The sequence below is a fragment of the Schistocerca cancellata genome, chromosome 1 (genome assembly GCF_023864275.1).
Source record: "Schistocerca cancellata isolate TAMUIC-IGC-003103 chromosome 1, iqSchCanc2.1, whole genome shotgun sequence".
NCBI classification, from domain to species: domain Eukaryota; kingdom Metazoa; phylum Arthropoda; class Insecta; order Orthoptera; family Acrididae; genus Schistocerca; species Schistocerca cancellata.
Window position 1 is genome coordinate 281436497 of NC_064626.1, and position 21263 is coordinate 281457759.

General features: G+C 41.6%; 1 protein-coding gene across 1 annotated transcript in view; it reads left to right on the plus strand.

Annotated features, from left to right (window-relative positions):
* The window catches only part of LOC126170162 (hemicentin-1-like), a gene marked incomplete at its 3' end in the record, with an annotated part of 232868 nt that overhangs the window by 60452 nt on the left and 151153 nt on the right, over positions 1 to 21263 (plus strand). The gene's annotated exons all lie outside the window — the stretch shown is intronic.

A 21263-nucleotide genomic window follows, 5' to 3' on the forward strand; every position in this document is an offset into this window, starting at 1 on the left:
AGTATGTCATATCATTAAATCCTGTTGTATTAATGCATTTTGTGGAGAATAAAAATATGTGGGCTTGGTTTATTTTTTCTCTTTGGAGTCATTAGTCCACTGGATTTGCGCGGACCGCCACGAATTCCTCTCCTGTGCCACTCTGTTATCTCAGAGTAGCACTCGCAGACTATGACCTCAAATACTTGCTGGGTGAATTCGAGTCTCTGTCTCTCTCGCTACAGGTTTTGCCCTCTACCGTTCCCTCTAGTACTATGGAAGTCCTTCCTTGATGTCTTAACAGAGGTCCTATCATTCTGTCCCTCCTACTTCTCACTGTCTTCCACATATTCCTTTCCGATTCTGCACAGAGCCCCCTCATTCTTACCTTATCAGTCCAATCAATTTTCAGCATTCGCCTGTAGCACCACATCTCAAATGCTTCGATTCTCTTTTGTTTCCTACAGTCTATGTTTCACTACTATACACTGCTGTGCTCCAAACGTACCTTCCAGAAACTTTTTCCTCAAATTAAGGCCTATGTTTGATACTAGTAGACCTCTCATGGCCGAACTGCTTTCTTTGCCAGTGCTAGTCTGCTTTTGGTGTACTCCTTGCTCCGTCCGTCATTAACTATATGACTGCGTAGGTAGAAGAATCCTTTACCTTCATCTACTTTGTGACCATCAATCCTTATCGTAAGTTTCTCGCTGATCTCATTGCCGCTACTTCTCATTACTTTCCCCTTTCTTCGAGTTACTCTCAATCAACATTCAGTACTCATCAGACTCTTCACTACATTCAGTAGATCATGTAATTCATCTTCATTTTCACTCAGTATAGCTATGTCAACAGCAAATCATATTATTGATATCCTTTCATCCTGCATATTCTTTTATTTCCATCGTTGCTTCTCCGATGTACAGATTGAACACTGGCAGCAAAAGACTACAATTCTATTTTACACCATTTTTAATACGAGAACTTCGTTCTTGGTCGTCCACTTGCAGCGGGGCGGGTTAAAATTTATGCCTCGAACATTCGTCATACTATTCATACTAAATGGCCATCTACCTCAGTACGGCCTCCACTCGACATCACTCTACAATCGCACTTACTTACTATACGGCAAAAAAGCAGCGTTGAAGAAAAGGTCGGCTTTACCTACCCAGCAAAGTCCGCGTAACTCTAGTGGTGGAAACACTTCCTGAAAGTTCCTGTTTATCAAGATTTCGGGTGGTAATATGGTGTACTTTTGACTGAAATAAGCGTCCTAATATATCAAAACCAGTAATGTTTATTGCTTAGTAACACTTTCTCAGATCCCAGTCAAACAACAAATTTCACACGCAAAGCAGCCAGAAATCTACACAAATCCGACTCGTTCATGTTTGCGATCTCACAGTCTCTGATTTACTACTATTCGCGAGTTCTTCATTCGGTTACTTTCAGAGGTCTTATACAAAAGATGTGCTCGCCAAATACTCCATAAATGAGTACAGAATATACCATGCGGAATTTTCACTAAGGCCGAAAGTTCACAAGCTAGTAACTTTCCAAGAAAACAATCCAGAAACTTCAAACTTTCATAAAAATGTTCGTAACTGCGACAGCTTTAGTCACGTTCGTACTAAGTGCGAGAACTCAATGTTTCTTTATTTTACGCATAATGAACACCGTGACATTTATCATGACCTTTGGCGTCCGATAGCTGGCGATCGACTCTCTCGATGCCTTCCCACTCTCTGCATATTTAAGTTTCTGCACGTGGGAACAGATTAATCCTGACTGGCTGATCAGTCTGACTGACCAATTAGAATGATCCTTCGAGATCATTCTCGCTCTAAAACTTGCGTAAGGATAAAGTAATCTGCGTCATTCTAAAATGCAAATATTAATTTAATGTTTAGTAAAAAGACAGAAAATAAAAATAATTTTTAAATTAATTTAGAAACCGATTACACTTCAAACTGATATTCTGGCTACCTACTTACAAAAGCAATCACACCTTGACATACATCATCAGCAATGTGGGTACAATACAGCTTTCCCACGATCCGACTGCGTAATGATTTACAGAAAATAATATCAAATTTTACGTATGTCCCACATACACACTCTCATTCATTCCCATTTATTTCCACAAAAACATAATAAACCAATATTAATTTTTCATGAATTTCGTACTACGAAATGCGAAATAATTAAATCTTCTGAAAATAAAAATCCCAATTAAATGATTCTACACATTGAGAACTTTGGTTACGATTTCAATTGATAAAAAAAGACACACGGTTATTGTTCCTAACTATATTTTTCACCCTAAGTGTCGGTTTTATGGAGTTTAGTTAATTTTATCAATCTCCGAAACTATAATAGAAAGCTGAAATTTTTATGAGATCTTCTACTCAACAACAAAAAGTAGTATACCAAGTTTGAAAACAATTCGTTAATATTTACTATGGCTTATTTAGATTCGTAGCGGGTATGAATATACGGTTGTACTAGGTGACATTCGCACGGCCATATAGCGTCAACTGCGCGGTGATTAATATCTGAGGCGTCTTCCAGCAGCTTCGTTACAGACACCGGCTCCAAATCTACGTATCTCACTGCAATATATGTTATCCCGTAATAACTTGCGATCTCACACACTCTTATTATTCCCTCTTGGCAGTTGTACATATTGTATATTACCAGTTTCTCCCTATTTTGCTCAGAATTTTGAACAGCTTGCACCATTTTAGGTTATCGAAAGCTTTTCCCAGGTCGACACATCCTATTAACGCGTTTTGATTTTTCTTTAGTCTTGCTTTCATCATTAACTGTAACATCAGATTTACCTCTCTTGTGGCTTTACCTTTCATAACGCCAAACCGATCATCTGAAACATCCTCAGGTTTTTTTCCATTCTTCTGTATATTATTCTTGTCACCAACTCGGATGCATGAGGTGTTAAGTTGATTGTACAATAATTCTTGTATTTGTCAGCTCTTACACTCTTCTGAATTGAATCTTCAAAATCAGCAACCACCCGCCGCCATACCCCCACGATCCCCACACTTACATCCAACCGGTGGAGTATTTAGTATGTGGTTCATAACACCCCCTCCTACCACTGTACAAAATTTTACATCTAGAGGAATTTTTACCCTTATTCGAGTTTTGTTGTCAACGTTGACTGCTTTAACGTCATATACTAATATCTGGTGCCAAGGTAAACATTCAGTTTCGATGTGTAAGATTTACTTTCCTCCAAGTTTCTGTACTCATTATTGTAGAATCTGAAGTCTTATGAAACTGTACTGAGAAGCTTTCTGCATCCTAAAATTGCGAACGCTTACTTTTCTGGAAGAGTAAATAATACAATGCTTCCTTATACATGTATCTCGCGAAAAGACAATGAACATAAAATCAGAGCGATTTTTGTTGGTATGGATGCCAACCAGTTATCGTTCTTCCCGCGAACTATTCTCGAGGTCAACAGGGAAGGACAGAAACATTACATTTCATCTGTAAACCAGTTTCCGGCTTAGAGGGTCATCTTCAGACATTGACTGACTGACTAAATGTCTGAAGATGGCCGTGTAAACCGAAAACGGGTAACACAATAAAAGTAATACTGTAAAATTAAAGCAAACAAGCGCTTTTCTTTCATTATCAAATAGCAAAACAATATATCTGTTCGGGAAGTGAACTGCCAACATCTATCCTTTGCCAGTTGATGCTCCGATTAGACATAGGATTTTGATAGGGACACTGAACCTTATTTTACAAATTTTAAATTGTATATGATGATGGCAGTAGTCGAAACGACGAAATAAATCAAGAAATATATTATAGGACTAGACTGATTCGCCTAATGCATTTCGTCACCTGTACGTGTTAATAGGAATTTGTTGATTTTTTATGTTTGAAGGCTATACTTGTAAAGTGAACAGTTGTTACCTACGCAGAAGTAAGACTCTCATAACGTTTTCTATATTAAACATGGCATGCTACACCGTGGTTCTAAATACCCGTTAAAAGATGGGAATAAGAGTATGTCTGTGTATTTCGTTCAAACAATCTAAAAAGATGCGAATAACAGTCTTTCTGTGTATGTCATTCAAACAATCCACCATACTGAAGACAAGATTCTTCTTGATTATATTAAAAAAAACAGCAAGACTGATTTGTGTATGTGCGTTTCGTTACAATCAACGTGAAGAGGAATAATATTAATTACGCGCAAGTTGTGCTTGACTCGGTCTAAGTACAAACACGTTATACCAATTTGTACATTATAGCAAATAATCGACGGGAATATTTACTTCAACGTGTTACAATGGTCCGTTACTCCTGCCGGCTATTAACAAACATAGCTCCACTTCTGTTTGAATATCCGATACACAACATTTCTATAGTTTCATAAACAGAGCTCCACTTCAGTTTGAAAATACGATACACAACATTTCTACAATTTCATGTTTTTTTTTGGCATGGTTAATTTTATCTGAAACGTATACACACGTGTATTGATACACATCTGACGCAATTTACGGGAGTAATATATTCAGACCTTCCGTAAACATTTGTTCTCGTACATGCCTCCCAGCTACTTGTTCTATCACTGTATCCTAAATATGGTGTACGCTCTTTGCGCTTCCAGGACAATACTTGAATATAGTGAGGTCAAAGCTCAAAGATTGAACACGAAACAGCTTCCACACGAATAGCATACTAATATTGCGCATTTGTCACTTGTATAAGCATTTAAACGTTGTTAATTTATTGTTAGTGTTCTTCGCGCTGTGCTGCGTTGCTTTGCTCCATTGATCTGGAGCAATATGATAATTAAGTGATACTGGTTCGTAAGGTTATTTGAATATTGGAAAATATTACAGCGCTCAATACAGTGCTTTGTAAACTATATCAAATTAGCGATTCAGGCAACGCTCTGCATTAGCCGAATATGTATGTGTAAGTATATAAATACTAAATTCCTTGCTCCCGCATTTCTGCCCGCCCTCTCCTCCTGTATCTCTCTCCGTACATCTCGTCCTCCTCCTTCCATAATTCTGTGCATTAGATTCTCCCTCCTCTCTCTGTCCATCTCCTTCTCCCTCTTTAGCCTTCTAGGTCCATTTTCATCTGAATATTAAATAGCTCCTTACATCTCCTCTCCCCCACCTCCCCATCTCTCTGTACGTAACCTCTTTCCCTTTCTCTGCCCATCCCTTTCTATGTCCGTCTGAACGTTCACTGGAGTGTCGTGTAAAATGATCAAGCAAATCTATTAAGATATTTTAGAAGCATATATCACCAAGGGAAAGACAAATGGCAGCTACAGCAAACTTAAAGAGATATTTGGAGATCTATGAGTATAAAGAACTCAGATGGAAAAACAGTCCCAAGCAAAGAATAGAAAGTAGAAATGTGGAAGGAATACATATAAGGTCTATAAAAAGGAGATGCACTTGAGGCCAGTATTATACAAATGTAAGAAGACGTAGATGAAGATGAGGTGGGAGATATGATACTGCCTGAAGAATTTGACAGAGCACTGAAACTCGTAAGTCGAAACAAGGTCCCAAGAGTGGACAACATTGCGTTAGAACTACTGATAGCCTTAGGATAACCAGCCATGACAAAACACTTCCATCTGGTTAGGAAGATATTTGAGTCAGGAAAAATACCTTCAGACTTCAAGAAGAATTCCCGTACCAAAGACAGCAGGAGCTGACAGATGTGAAAGTTACCGAACAATCAGTTTAATAAGTCACGGTTGCAAAATACTAGCCTTAGGGACGATCAATACCGATTCTATAGAAATGTAGGAACAGGTGAGGCAATACTGACCCTATGACTTATATTCCCTAGAAATGTAAGAACAGGCGAGGCAATACTGACCCTATGACTTCTTACAGAAGACAGAATAAGGAAAGGCAAACAAACTTTTGTGACATTTGTAGACTTAGAGAAATCTTTTGACAATGTTGACTGGAATACATTCTTACAAATTCTAAAGATGAGAAGAGTAAAATATAGGAAGCCAAAGGCTATTTAAAGCTTGTACATAAAATAGAAGGCAATTATAAGAGTCGAGGTGTATGGAATGTAAGTATGGTTAGAAGGGAGTGAAGCAGGATTGAAGCCTATCCCAGACGTTGTTTAATCCGCATAATCACCATGCAGGAAAAAAAAATAAAATAAATTTTGAGGTTTTCCGTTGGCACTGTAATTCTGTCAAAGACAGCAAAGGACTTCGCAGAAAAGTTGAAAAAAAAAGGGCGGTGTTTTGAAAAGAGGGTGTAAGATGAATATCAACTAAATTAAATCGATAATAATGGGATGTAGTTAAATTAAATTAGGTGATGATAAGTGAATTAGATTAGGAAATTAGATACCCAATGCAGCAGATGAATACTGCTATCTGGGCAGCAAAGTAACTGCTGATGGCTGAAGTAGAGAGCCTATGAAATCCAGACTGAGGGAGAAATTTGGCAACATTGAGTATATTTTTAAGTGTCTTCAGAGACTGGTTTGATGCAGCTCTCCATGCTACTCTGTCCTGTGCAACCTTCTTTATCTCTCAGTACCTATTGCAATCTACATCCATCTGAATGTGCTTAGTGTGTTCATCTCTTGGTCTCCCTCTACGATTTTTACCCTCCACGCTGCCCTCCAGTACTATCCCTTGATGCCTCAGAACATGTCAAGAAGAGTGAAGACCACAACAACAATCAACATTTGCATTAGAGGCTAATATAAGGTGTGGAACAGACCTAATGAGGGGGTACAGCAAAGAATTGGGGAGAAAAGAAATTCATGCCACATCCTGAGTAGAATAATTGATCGATTGGTAAGACACATTAGGAGCTGTCAAGGGATCACCAACTGGTTAAAAGCGCGAAGCTCGGGACGGTGGGGGGGGGGGGGGTGTAGTAATCGTGGAGACAGGCGAAGAGATTAACACAGTAAGTAGATCCAAAACGATGTTTGTTGCGTTAATTGATCTGAGATTAATAGGCGTGTATTACAAAGAGTAGCATGGAGAGCTGCATCCTCTCCCTATGTCCGTCCGTCTACTAGAGTATCGTGTAAATCACCCAAGAACTTTTCGACATTTGTGATAACTGCTCTTCCCCTGGTACATTGCGCTTATGTGTATGTATTATATATACACTCAAGCTTCAAAGAAACTGGTGTAGGCATGCGTACTCAAATATACAGATATGTAAACAGGCAGAATAAGGCGTTGTTGTCGGCAACGCCCATATAAAACCACGAGTGTCCGGTGCAGTTGTTAGATCGGTTACTGCTGCTACAATCGCATTTTATCAAGATTTAAGTAAGTTTCGACGCAGTGTTATAGTTGGCATGTGAGTGATGAGACACAGCATCTCCGAGGTACCGATGAAGTGGAGATTTTCCCATACGTGCATGTCACGAGTGTACCCTGAATATGAGATATGGCTGATACACTGACCTAGAGTTCGACACCTCTAAGTATTTCTTCATCAAAATGAAAATTTAGATGCCCTATAAAATAATACACACAAAATAAGTAGGACAGAAACATTAAACAAGACGAATACTGCCATAAAATAGAAAAGTTACAGTGCGAGTAAGTAACAATCAAAGTTTAGAGCAGACATATAGAAGTAAAAAATTTAAAAAATGGAAACCTGCCAGCCTTTAGTACGTACACCTTGCAAGTAGCAACAATAGATGATCGGCCCACTAGCCTTTAGTACGTACACCTTGCAAGTAGCAGCAATAGATGATCGGCCCACTAGCTTACATTGCTGCTACGAAAACAAGACAAAAGTTGCGCCACCTATCGGGCACAGACAGGGATATATGCCCATGACAGTAATAATTGAATTATAGAACAGTTAATAATAAAACAAAATTCAGAGGATGAGAGCTTAATGTATTTTTGAAAATAGAACGTCGGCAAGAAAATTAAGTACAACTAAGAGCCATCTATTAGACTTCACTGAAGTGCCCAACACATGAAGTAAAGAGTATTATAGAATGTTTACGTAAGCAGCTGAAAATCCAAAATCATCTGCATGAAGGATACTTTAAGTAGTACATATCTATATGATATTTGAAGAAAGGGATATTTCGGAAATATAGGCTCCAAAACATAGAAAAAATTAAAGAATCAAAAATGAGCTAGTTGTGGACTATTGTGACTGAAAAAAAAATTACGCAATTATAACTGTTCGTTAGTATGATGTGATCATACCTAGAAATATGCTTAAAAATTTCCAGCTCCTCGAGTACGTCGAGCCTGTGGCTTTTTCCTATCAAAAATGAAAATTTCTTCAAAATTTCCAGAAATTAACAGATGATCAACAGAAGTGGAATTTTGTAGACAATTATGTACATTAGTGCCTTTTCTCACAATAAATGTTCCCTGTACGTGAAATTGAAAGATGTTCCTGTTTGTCCTTTATAATAAACAGCAAACGTATCCCAAGTGATTCTATAAACTCCTGAACTGTGTAGGAGCACCCATGGACGTGAGATTGTGAATAAGACTTTTCTGCTTGTGAGTAGGAAAGGCAACTTTCCATCCACATTTTGCATCTAGAAGACGAAATATTCGATAAGATATAAGGTTTGAAAATGCAGCCAAGACCTTTTTCATACTCGTTATTGTCAGAATGAACCATAGACATTGACATTGGTGGGAAGGCTTGCTTGCCTCAGCGATACAACTAGCCGTACCGTAGGTGCAACCACAACGGAGGGGTATTTGTTGAGAGGACAGACAAGCGTGTGGTACTTCAAGAGGGGCAGAAGCCTTTTCAGTAGATGGAAGGGCAACAGTCTGGACCACTGACTGATCTGGCCTTGTGAGATTAACCAAAACGGCTTTGCTTTGCTGGTACTGCGAACGGCTGAAAGCAAGGGGACACTATAGCCGTCACTTTTTCCGAGGGCATGGAGCTTTACTGTATGGTTAAATTATGATGGTGTCCTCTTGGGTATGATATTCCTCAGTTAAAAGAGTCTCCCATTCGGACCTCAGGGCGGGGACTACCCAGGAGAACGTTGTCATCACGAGAAGGTTCAAAATGGCTCAAATGGGTCTGAGCACTATGGGATTCAACATCTTAGGTCATAAGTTCCCTAGAACTTAGAACTACTTAAACCTAACTAACCTAAGGACATCACACACACCCATGCCCGAGGCAGGATTCGAACCTTCGACCGTAGCAGTCCCGCGGTTCCGGACTGCAGCGCCAGAACCGCACGGCCACCGCGGCCGGCTACGAGAAGGAAAACTGGCGTTTTGACTATTAGAACGTGGAATGTTAGGTCCCTTAATGGGGCAAGTAGGTTAGAAAATTTAAAAAGAGAAATGGAAAGATTAAAGTTAGATATACTGGGAATCAGAGAAGTTCGATGACAGGAGGAACAAGACTTCTGGTCAGGTAAATACAGGGTTAAATATAAAAATTGGGGGTAATGCAGGAGTAGGTTTAATAATGAATAAAAAAATAGGAGCGTGAGAAGCCACTATAAACAACATAGTGAACGCATAATTGTAGCCAAGATATACACGAAACCCACGCCTACGACAATAGCACTAGTTATATGCCAACTAGCTCCGCAGATGACGAAGAGATTCAAGAAACGTATGATGAGATAAATGAAAGTATTGACATAGTGAAAGGCGACGAAAATTTAATAGTTATGGGGGACTGGAATTTGCTAATAGGGAAAAGATTAGAAGGAAGGGAAGTAGGTGAATATGGAATGGGGGTAAGAAGTGAAAGAGGAAGGCGCGTGGTAGAATATTGCAGAGAGCATAACTTAATCATAGGTAACACTTGGTTTAAGAATCATGAAAGAAGGTTGTGTACATGGGAGAGGCCTAGAGACACTGGAAGCTTTCAAATTGATTATATAAACGTAAGACAGAGATTCAGGAACTAGATTTTAAAATGTAAGACATTTCCAGGAGCAGATGCGGATTCTGACCATAATCTATTTGTAATGAAGCGTAGATTAATACTGAAGAAACTACAAAAAGGACACAATTTAAGAAGATAGGACCTGGATAAACTGACAGAACCAGAGGTAGTAGAGAGTTTCAGAGAGAGTATTAGGGAACGTTTGAGAAGAAGAATGGTTAGATTTCAGAGACGAAATAGTGTAGGCAGAACAGGGTCAAGTTGGTAAAAAGACGAGGGCTAATAGAAATCCTCGGGTAACAGAAGAGATAATGAATTTAATTGATGAGAGGAGAACATATAAAAACGCAAAAAATGAAGTGGTCAGAAAGGAATAGAAACGTCTCAAAAATGAGATCGACAGGAAGGGCACAATAGCAATGGAGGGATGGCTAGAGGGTAAATATAAGGATGTAGAGGCATATATCATTGGGGCGAGATAGATACTGCCTACAGGAAAACTGAAGAGACCTTTGGAGAAAAGAGAATCACTTGTATGAACATCAAGAGAACAAATGGAAAACCAGTACTTAGCAAAGAAGGGAAATCAGAAAGGCGGAAGCAATATATGAGGATCTATAAAAGGGGGATGTAATTGAGGACAATATTACGGAGATGGAAGAGGACGTAGATGAAAATGATGCTGCGTGATGAGTTTGAGAGAGCACTCAAAGACATACGTCGAAACATTTACTCGGGAGCAGACAACATTCTTTTAGAATTACTGTTAGTTTCCTAACCTCTATCACCTGGTGAGCAAGATGTATGACACAGGCGGAATACCGTCAGACTTCAAGAAGAATACATTAATTCCAATCTCAAAGGAAACAGATGTTCACGAGTGTGAAAATTACAAAACCATCAGTTTAATAAGTCACGGCTGTAAAATTCTGACACGAATTCGTTACAGACGAATGGAAAAGCTGGTAAAAGCCGACCTCGGGGAAGAGCAGTTTGGATTCCGTGGAATCTTAGAGGATAGATTATGCAAAGGGACACCTATGTCTCAGTCATTTGCAGACTTAGAGAAAGCTATTGGAAATATTGACATGAATACCCACTATCAAATTCTGAAGGTGGCGGGTTCAAATACAGGGAGCGAATAGCTATTTACAATTTGTACGGAAACCACATTAAGTTATGAGTCGAGGGGCAATGAAAGGGAAGTAGTGGCTGAGAAAGGAGTGAGACAGGTTTGTAACCTATCCCCGACGTTATTCAATCTATATATTGATCAAGCAGTAAGAAAACAAAAGAAAAATTAGGAGCAGGAATTAAAATCCGTGGAGAAGAAATAAAAACTTTATGGTTTGCCGATGACATTGTAATTGTGTAACAGACAGCAAAGGACCTGGACCTGGAAAAACAGCTGAAAGGAGTGGACAGTGTCTTGAAAGGGTGATATAAGATGAACATCAACAAAAGCAAAACCAGGATAATGGAATGTAGTCGAATTAAATCAGGTGATGCTGAGGGAATTGAGACACTTAAAGTAGTAGATGAATTTTGCTATTTGTGTGTCAAAATAACCGATGATGGTCGAAGTATAGAGGGTACAAAATGTAGACTTGCTCTAGCAAGGGAAGCGTTTGTCAAGAGGAGAAGTTTGTTAACACCGAATAAAGTTTTAAGTGTCAGAAAGTCGTTTCTGAAAGTATTTGAATGCAGTGTAGCCATGTATGGAAGTGAAACATGGACGATAAAAACTTTAGACAAGAAGAGAATAGAAGCTTTCGAAATGTGGTGCTACAGAAGAATGCTGAAGGATAGATGGGTAGATCACGTAACTAATGAGGAGGTACTGAAGAGAAACGGTGAGAAGAGGAACCTGTGGCACAACTTGACTAGAAGAAGGGGTCGGTCTAGTAGGACATGTTCTGAGGCATCAAGGGATCACCGATTTAGTACTGGAGGACAGCGTGGATGGCAAAATTCGTAGAGAGAGACCAAGAGAAAAAGTGCACTAAACAGATTCAGAAGGATGTAGGTTGCAGTAGTTACTTGGAGATGAAGAAGCTTGCACAGAATAGAGTAGCACGGAGAGCTGCATCAGACCAGTCTCTGGAAAGAATACCACAACAACGACAACATTGTCAGAAACAAGACTGATGCTTTCAGCAGTCACTATAGCGTTAGTTTTAACCTTTAAAATGTTTTCAAAAAACGAGGGTTCATAACCGTATTTAACTGGAAAAATTTTCATCAAGTTTATCTTATCACTAAGCTTTCGCTGATGACAAAAGTACAGAAACTGCACGATGAACGAAAAAAGAAGCGTAAGGAATATTTACGGGGAAAAAAGGCACTAATGTATATGATTTCACTTTTTCTGATCATCTGTCAATTTTAGATCAAAAACCGAAGTATTGAAGAAATTTCCATTTTAAGCAGAGAAAAGAAACGGGACTGGCTCGAAAAACGCGAAATAAATCACAAAAAGTTCTTGACCTATACATTCTGGTAGTACACTGAAGAGCCAAAGAAACTGGTACTCCTGCCCAGTATCGTATGGGACCCCCACGAGCACGCAAAAGAACCGTAAAAAAACGTAGCGTGGACCTTCCTAATGTCTGAAGTAGTGGTGGAGGGAATTGACACCATAAATCCTGCAGTGATGTCCATAAATTCGTAAGAGTACGAGGGAGTGGAGATCTCTTCTGAACAGGACGTTGTAAGGCATCCCAGATAGGCGCAATAATGATCATGTCTTGGAGTCCGGTGGTCAGTGGAAGTGTTTAAACTCAGAGTAATGTTCCTGGAGCCACGCTGCAGCAAGGCGGGACGTGTGGGGGAGAGTCGCATTGTCCTGCTGGTACTGCCCTAGTATGTCGGGAAGCACAATGAATACGAATGGATGCAGGCTATCAGATAGATACATGTACGTGTCACCTGTTAGAGTCGAATCTAGACGTATCAGGGGTCCCATATCACACCAACTGCACACGCCCCACACCATTAGTAGCCTCCACCAGCTGGAACAGTCCGCTGATGACATGTAGCGTCCATGGAATAATGAGGTTTTCTCCATACCCGTACACGTCCATCCGCTCGATATAATTCGAGACTCCACCGACCAGGCAACATGTTTCCAGTCATCCACAGTCCAAAGTCGGTGTTGAGAGACCCAGGCGAGACGTAAAACAGTGTGTCGTGCAGTCATCAAGGGTCTGTCTTCGGCTCCGAAATCCGATATCGATGATGTTTTGCTGAATGGTTCGCACGCTGTCACTTGTTGATGTCCCAGCATTGAATTGTGCAGCAGTTTGCCGAAGGGTTGAACTTCTGTCACGTTCGACGACTCTCTACTAACGTCGTTTGTCCGGTTCTTGCAGGATTTTAATCTGGTGCAGCGACGTCGGAGATTTGATGTTTTATTATTTGCACCGATTGGCTGTGTTATTTCTCCATTAAAATTTATATATGGTTTCTAAAGGACTGCCATGTTCCGAACTGTAGCAAAAACAAAATGCGAAATGAAACTTTTACTCTGCAGTGGAGTGTGCGCTAGTATGAAAGTTCTTGGCAGATTAAAACTGCGTACTGGACCGAGTCTCGAACTCGGGACCTTTGCTTTTCACAGGCATATGCTCTAACGACTTTTATTTATTTATTTGTTTTTAACCGCATTTTGTTCGGAATTAATCGTTGTATTTGTTTGGAGCGGACGTCTAATGACACTTATTGAAGTTCATCATTGATACATTAACTCAGGTTTTTTATTACAGAGGGCAGCTAAACTACTGACGCAACACGTTGAGCTACCGTGCCAGTATGCGCTAACTAAGCACGACTCACAACCTTTTCTCACAGTTTCAGTTCTGCCAATACCTTGACTCCTACCTTCCAAACTTCACAGAAGATCTTCTGCGAACCTTGCAGGTAGCAAACGTCCCGATTTCGAGTCTCGGTCCGCCATACACTTTTAATCTGCCAGGAACGTTTAACAATAACATCAACCAAATCGCTCAAGCTGTTCTCAAAAAATGTGCAAATGTGTGTAAAATCTTATGGGACTTAACTGCTAAGGTCATCAGTCCCTAAGCTTACACACTACTTAACCTAAATTATCCTAAGGACAAACACACACACCCACGCCCGAGGGAGGACTCTAACCTTCACCGGAACCAGCCAAGTTGTTGTCAGATTATGATCTTTCATACCTGCGGCAACTGATTTTTATTTTTATAGGCTATTAGAATAGTGCACACCAGAGGAAATATATCTGAACAATATACATATGATTGCTGACATTAACGTTTGATTATAGGAAACATTTTAAAGAAACGTCATTCACTTTCGGGTACGGACAGCTGAAACGTGTACAGTAGGGCAAGTGGCTTCATTGGCTGGATACAGCCAGTGATTTCTGCGGTGTACCAACAGACCGTTCCATTCGGCTGATCCCTGTCTTCAAGAAGAAGGTTTTCACTACGTGAGTGCTGTATCATCTTGAACACACCGCCAAAATGCTGTGGGATTCGACCGTATGTTGAAGGATCCTGTGCCGATACTGCCCAGTTACGAGGTCAATCTCAAAAGTATTTTGCCGACCGGGATGGCCGAGCGGTTCTAGGCGCTACAGTCGGGAACAGCGCGACAGCTACGGTCACAGGATGGAATCCTGCCTCGGGCATGGATATATGTGATGTCCTTACGTTCTAAGTTCTAGGGGACTGATGTCTTCAGAAGTTAAGTCCCATAGTGCTCAGAGCCATTTGAACCATTTTTTCAAAAGTATTTTACCTCGCGATGTCGGTTGAATTACGGCACTACGGTGACTCCAATACAGCAAACAACTGATAGGGCTAAAAAACCTTCCTGCCGGTAAATACAACAAGTCTAATTCTGGAAACATCCCCCAGGCTGTGGCTAAGCCATGTCTCCGCAATATCCTTTCTTTCAGGAGTACTAGTTCTGCAAGTTTCGCAGGAGAGCTTCCTCAGATGGTAGAGCACTTGCCCGCGAAAGGCAAAGGTCCCGAGTTCGAGTCTCGGTCGGGCACACAGTTTTAATCTGCCAGGAAGTTTCAAGTCTTAAATGGTTTAACCGTGTCGCTAGAATGGACAGCAAGAATGAACGCAAGCCACTTTGACCCCTTCATAATTAGAGCGCGCTCTACTAAACTACTCTGAGAGATCAGGTTACTTTAACCACCATTACATAGGTGATTGGGTATAGCGATTTTCCAATATCAAAGGAGTACTGCGAAAGTAATTACGTCAAAGAAAACTCAAACTACCCAGACCACGATAGTATGACAAAACATTTTCAGCAGTTTATATTCTGAGCGTTCCAGGAGGTCCGGCTGTTTGTAGTTCAACTAGTGCTCTGGTGTAAAAGCGAGTTTTGTCCGATTGACCTTACTTTCTAAACGCAGTTGCTACTATGTTACTAACATCTGAAAGCACACTGTCTTCAAAAGAAAACACTCAAGGTTACAAACGTTCGATAAAAGACATTTACTCTGTGTGGTATGTAGCTAACCACAAACTTTACACACTGTACTAATATTTGTTTTAATGTCAACGAATACTTAGAAGCTCGCATGGTAATGACAAATATCGACAACCACACTTGTCATAGACATGCGGACATCAAGTTTTGTAATGATAAGACGGTTCCAGAATTAACCTGGTTTGCAGAGTTAAAGTTCTCTTTCAATGAATTAAGCAGTATGACTACACCCTTTCGTAACTGACTTATTCACCTACCTATTGGCAAGTACCAACCATTGGTAATGACACCCAGACCTTGCTGCTTCTGCACTTGTCAGCAAGAAGGAACAAAATATGAAATAATGAAATATTGTACTGACATTTTGATAATGAATTGAATATAATCGTGAACTGTATAAAATTAAGGCATTCGGCTCAGACCAGTGAAAGTATTACCCAGCCACACACTAATATACTCAATATCGAGTTTAATTTAGGAATGATCAATCGTGTAAACTATTAAATGTAGTGTATAGCATCAATAGCAACGTTTTAGTACACACATAACAAACATCGTTAATGTACAAGAACGCTTAACTGGAAGCTACCTTTAGAATGTGACCACTAATTGTTAAATCAGTCTTCATTAAGTGCAAAACGACAGAGGGATCGCTAAAACATACTTATCTAATAATTATCTCCCATGAAACTGTGAACGGATTAGTAAACCCGTGTTTTACCTGGTTCATAGTTTCTGGTACTGAATACCTAGGCTACAACCAATTATAGCTCTCAACCTTTGAAATGGGTCAGCTTTATATATTATGTATTAATCACATTTATCTTGGACACTGAGCAAACACAAACATTAGAGACACTTGTTTTTATATCACGATTTTCATTTGAAATAAAACTTTTACACGTGGACAGACAATAATAAATTCCTATTAAATCACAGTCAAGGATATTAACTCCATCAATATTTATTTTTTGTTTGAATGGGTTAAAAATAATCATACATATGTCAAACGAAAACCTGTAATTTCCTTTCCCAGCAGTTTCTCTTTCCCTCATGAGACATCGTCCTTCCATTTACATGAGAACAACAGTTATAATTCATATTCCTATGTACAGTGAAAAAATATCTGTGTTACCGAAAGCGAGCTGAAACCTTTCCAGAAAAAAACTTAATTAAACACTGTTAAGCAGAGTTTTGAGAGAGGGTAACTGTACTTATTCCCTTGCCATATCTATTCAGTTCATATCACAGTTCCAGCTATTGTACAAATGGTACACTGAAAATATTTACCTGAGCTCTTGAATTATAGTGGTGCTGTCTCGTCTCAGCTGTCTTCAGTAAACCACTCCTAGTTCTCACATGTACATCCATCATCTTAACAAGTCTTCGCGTCAAGTGCGTGTGTCTTCCTACCGAAAATTTTCCTTCAAAATCTTCAGTGTCCTGTTTGTGTCGAAAATACCTTCCAACCTTGTGCAACAAGCACTTTTTCTGTATCTGATAGCGCAGCTCCAAGACCTTATGGCGATTGGCAAAAGTGCACATACGTCATTGCTGGCATTTCTGATGTGCTCAGGAAATAAAATAATCAACATCGAATGGCTCTGAACAGTATGGGAATTTACATCTGAGGTCATCAGTCCCCTAGACATAGAACTAATTAAACCTAACTAAATTAAGGGCATCACACACATCCATGCCCGAGGCAGGACTCGAACCTGCGACCGTAGCAGCAGAGCGAATCTCGACTGAAGCGCCTAGAACCGCTCAGCCACAGTTAAAATAAGCATTTTAATACTAGTGGAGTTATCCTGAAATCATTCTGATAGCTGATAGAAGTAATGGGATAGTACATTGCAATGCCGAAGATACAAACACTTTGCAAGGGCATAAAACAGCTTCATCAATCACCAAAATATCTTCATGAACAACTTGTACGTTACTCCGATGAGGTGAGGGAGCCATCTCTCAATATGTCATGGGTGCATTCATTACCTGCCATACCAGTCGTGCTATCTGTCGAACTACTCTAAGCACTCTCAGACACTGCAGCTACCCGTAATGAAATTCCTCATGAGGGTTTATAGGAAAAATGCAATTACATTTATCATTCTTATATATCTCTTCTTGCAGTTTACATTAAACCATTAAACACCCTCCAGCAGTGGACGCCGCACTCAGTCTATACACTTCTCACAGACGCAAGGCGCAAAATAAGCAACTGTGAACGGAGGAGATTGTAAGACTTCTTGTAGACTGTTACAAAAAAAAAAAAAAAAAAAAAAAAACGCAAGATGAAGCAACAGGTAATGTTTTATTTGCCGTTTAAATCAATCGCTATGTGTTCATAAATACATTGAAACCTGTTATGCAGTCTTTGTGACTAGCTATTGGGACTTAAAGATTTTCTTTACTGTTGCATATGATATATACTTTTCTATATGTTACATATGATGTATCGTCTACAACCTGGTAAGAGAAAACTGAGTTATAGGAAGCGATATGAGTGATATTTTACCTGAGACCTGGAAAATCATCCAATGTATGTCCATATTTGTGCAGTGCCTGTTATTGGAAAACTTCTGCGAGGTCTGTCCCTGTAGATAGCAAGGCTGTTAGCACAACAGTCATTGGTTCTAAACATGATCTACCCGCGACAGCCGTAACAAAGAAAATATGATTCCCAAGAGCAACGTAGTGGTATGTAATGGGAAAGGACAAGGGTACGTGGTGTGTCGTCCAAAGAATGCGCCAACATCGGAATATTGGCACCTTGGAACGAAACCGCTGAACAGTAAAATCGCTGTAAGCCACATCAACAAATGAGAAACCCCGGCGTACACTATGTGATCAAAAGGTTCTGGACACCTGGCTGAAAATGACTTACAAGTTCGTGGCGCCCTCCATCGGTAATGCTGGAATTCAATATGGTGTTGGCCCACCCTTAGCCTTGATGACAGCTTCCATTCTCACAGACATACTTTCAATCAGGTGCTGGAAGGTTTCCTGCGGAACGGCAGCCCATTCTTGACGGAGTGCTGCTCTGAGGCGAGGTATCAATGTCTGTCGGTGAGGCCTGGCAGAAAGTCAGCGTTCCAAAACATCCCACAGTTGTTCTATAGGATTCAGGTCAGGACTCTGTGCAGGCCAGTCCATTACTGGGATGTTATTGTCGTGTAACAACTCGGTCACGAGCCGTGCATTATGAACAGGTGCTCGATTGTGTTGAAAGCTACAATCGCCATCCCGGAATTGCTCTTCAACAGTAGGAAGCAAGAAGGTTCTTAAACATCAATGTAGGCCTCTGCTAAGATAATGCCACGCAAGCCCCCTCCATGAAAAACACGACCACCCTATAACACCACTGTCTCCGAATTTTACTTTTGGCACTAACACCCTGGCTGATGACGTTCACGGGGCATTCGCCATACCCACACCCTGCCATCGGATCGCCACACACCACACAACGTTTTTCTACTGTTCAATCGTCCAATGTTTACTGTCCTTACACCAAGCGAGGCATCGTTTGGCCTTAACCGGCGTGCTGTGTGGCTTATGAGCAGCCGCTCGACCATGAAATCCAAGCAGACTGTCGTAGTACTTGCAGTGCATCCTGATGCAGTTCGGAATTCCCGTGTGACGGTCTGGATGCCTGCCTATTGCACATTACGACTCTCTTGAACTGTTGGCGGTCTCTGTCAGTCAACAGACGAGGTCGGCCTGTACGCTTTTGTGCTGTACGTGACCCTTCATGTTTCCACTTCACTATCACATCGGAGACAGTGGATCTAGGGATGTCTAGGAGTGTGGAAATCTTGCGTGCAGACATATGACACAAGTGGCACCCAATCACCTGACGACATTCTTTGGCCGTGCGGTTCTAGGCGCGGCAGTTTGGAGCCGAGCGACCGCTACGGTAGCTGGTTCGAATCCTGCCTCGGGCATGGTTGTGTGTGATGTCCTTAGGTTAGTTAGGTTTAATTAGTTCTAAGTTCTAGGCGACTGATGACCTCAGAAGTTAAGTCGAATAGTGCTCAGAGCCATTTGAGCCACCACGTTCTAAGTCCATGAGTTCCGTGGAGCGCCCCATCCTGCTCTCTTACGATGTCTAATGACTACTGAGGCTTCGCAGTAGGTGGGAGCACAATGCATCTAGTACGAGAAACGTATGTTTTTGGGGTGTCCGGATACTTTTGATCACATAATGTAGTCTCACCTTTTAGAGTTTCACTACGCCACAAAATCGATGATCTACACTCCTGGAAATGGAAAAAGAACACATTGACACCGGTGTGTCAGACCCACCATACTTGCTCCGGACACTGCGAGAGGGCTGTACAAGCAATGATCACACGCACGGCACAGCGGACACACCAGGAACCGCGGTGTTGGCCGTCGAATGGCGCTAGCTGCGCAGCATTTGTGCACCGCCGCCGTCAGTGTCAGCCAGTTTGCCGTGGCATACGGAGCTCCATCGCAGTCTTTAACACTGGTAGCATGCCGCGACAGCGTGGACGTGAACCGTATGTGCAGTTGACGGACTTTGAGCGAGGGCGTATAGTGGGCATGCGGGAGGCCGGGTGGACGTACCGCCGAATTGCTCAACACGTGGGGCGTGAGGTCTCCACAGTACATCGATGTTGTCGCCAGTGGTCGGCGGAAGGTGCACGTGCCCGTCGACCTGGGACCGGACCGCAGCGACGCACGGATGCACGCCAAGACCGTAGGATCCTACGCAGTGCCGTAGGGGACCGCACCGCCACTTCCCAGCAAATTAGGGACACTGTTGCTCCTGGGGTATCGGTGAGGACCATTCGCAACCGTCTCCATGAAGCTGGGCTACGGTCCCGCACACCGTTAGGCCGTCTTCCGCTCACGCCCCAACATCGTGCAGCCCGCCTCCAGTGGTGTCGCGACAGGCGTGAATGGAGGGACGAATGGAGACGTGTCGTCTTCAGCGATGAGAGTCGCTTCTGCCTTGGTGCCAATGATGGTCGTATGCGTGTTTGGCGCCGTGCAGGTGAGCGCCACAATCAGGACTGCATACGACCGAGGCACACAGGGCCAACACCCGGCATCATGGTGTGGGGAGCGATCTCCTACACTGGCCGTACACCACTGGTGATCGTCGAGGGGACACTGAATAGTGCACGGTACATCCAAACCGTCATCGAACCCATCGTTCTACCATTCCTAGACCGGCAAGGGAACTTGCTGTTCCAACAGGACAATGCACGTCCGCATGTATCCCGTGCCACCCAACGTGCTCTAGAAGGTGTAAGTCAACTACCCTGGCCAGCAAGATCTCCAGATCTGTCCCCCATTGAGCATGTTTGGGACTGGATGAAGCGTCGTCTCACGCGGTCTGCACGTCCAGCACGAACGCTGGTCCAACTGAGGCGCCAGGTGGAAATGGCATGGCAAGCCGTTCCACAGGACTACATCCAGCATCTCTACGATCGTCTCCATGGGAGAATAGCAGCCTTCATTGCTGCGAAAGGTGGATATACACTGTACTAGTGCCGACATTGTGCATGCTCTGTTGCCTGTGTCTATGTGCCTGTGGTTCTGTCAGTGTGATCATGTGATGTATCTGACCCCAGGAATGTGTCAATAAAGTTTCCCCTTCCTGGGACAATGAATTCACGGTGTTCTTATTTCAATTTCCAGGAGTGTAGTTACGGCTGAGCAGAGGAACTCTGTTCGAATTCAGAAATCAAGACGACAGCATCGTGTTAGGCAGGGTGCCAGTGTGCTAAATCCCTTCGCCGCAACTTAATAAGAACATTATGTGAGTAATACTTCAAGTGATCTTTATCAAGTGATACTTTAATACTCAGAGGCAGTTGTAAATATACAGAACATTAATGAGGA